Below are 358 nucleotides of genomic sequence, written 5' to 3'. Positions count from 1 at the left end.
GCATTACAATATTTGCACACTGACATTATTTTAGTTTTTTAATTATATATATATTTTACTTATTCATTCATTAATAAACAAAGGAAAATTTACAAAACACAAGTCATAAATATAATGAAGGGAAGCAGAAAGGAGTAAAAATTGTTTTATCTGCCCCCCCCCCAAAATAAATTGAACATAAAACAATATTACGAACAACAGGTCATGTCAACACATATGTATTGCATACAAATTTTCTTCAAACTAGCCATTCTCCTAAATATTTTTTCCCCAGCAGTTTCACCATCATCCTCAAAAATGTTCAAACGTTGTGAGCACAAGCACCATGTTGCAGGTTAAAGGTACCACTTTAAATCCA

This window comes from Austrofundulus limnaeus, unplaced genomic scaffold (assembly GCF_001266775.1).
Source record: "Austrofundulus limnaeus strain Quisiro unplaced genomic scaffold, Austrofundulus_limnaeus-1.0 Scaffold339, whole genome shotgun sequence".
In the NCBI taxonomy this organism is placed as follows: domain Eukaryota; kingdom Metazoa; phylum Chordata; class Actinopteri; order Cyprinodontiformes; family Rivulidae; genus Austrofundulus; species Austrofundulus limnaeus.
The sequence above is the reverse complement of the archived record's forward strand: the minus strand, read 5'-3'. Positions refer to the sequence as shown.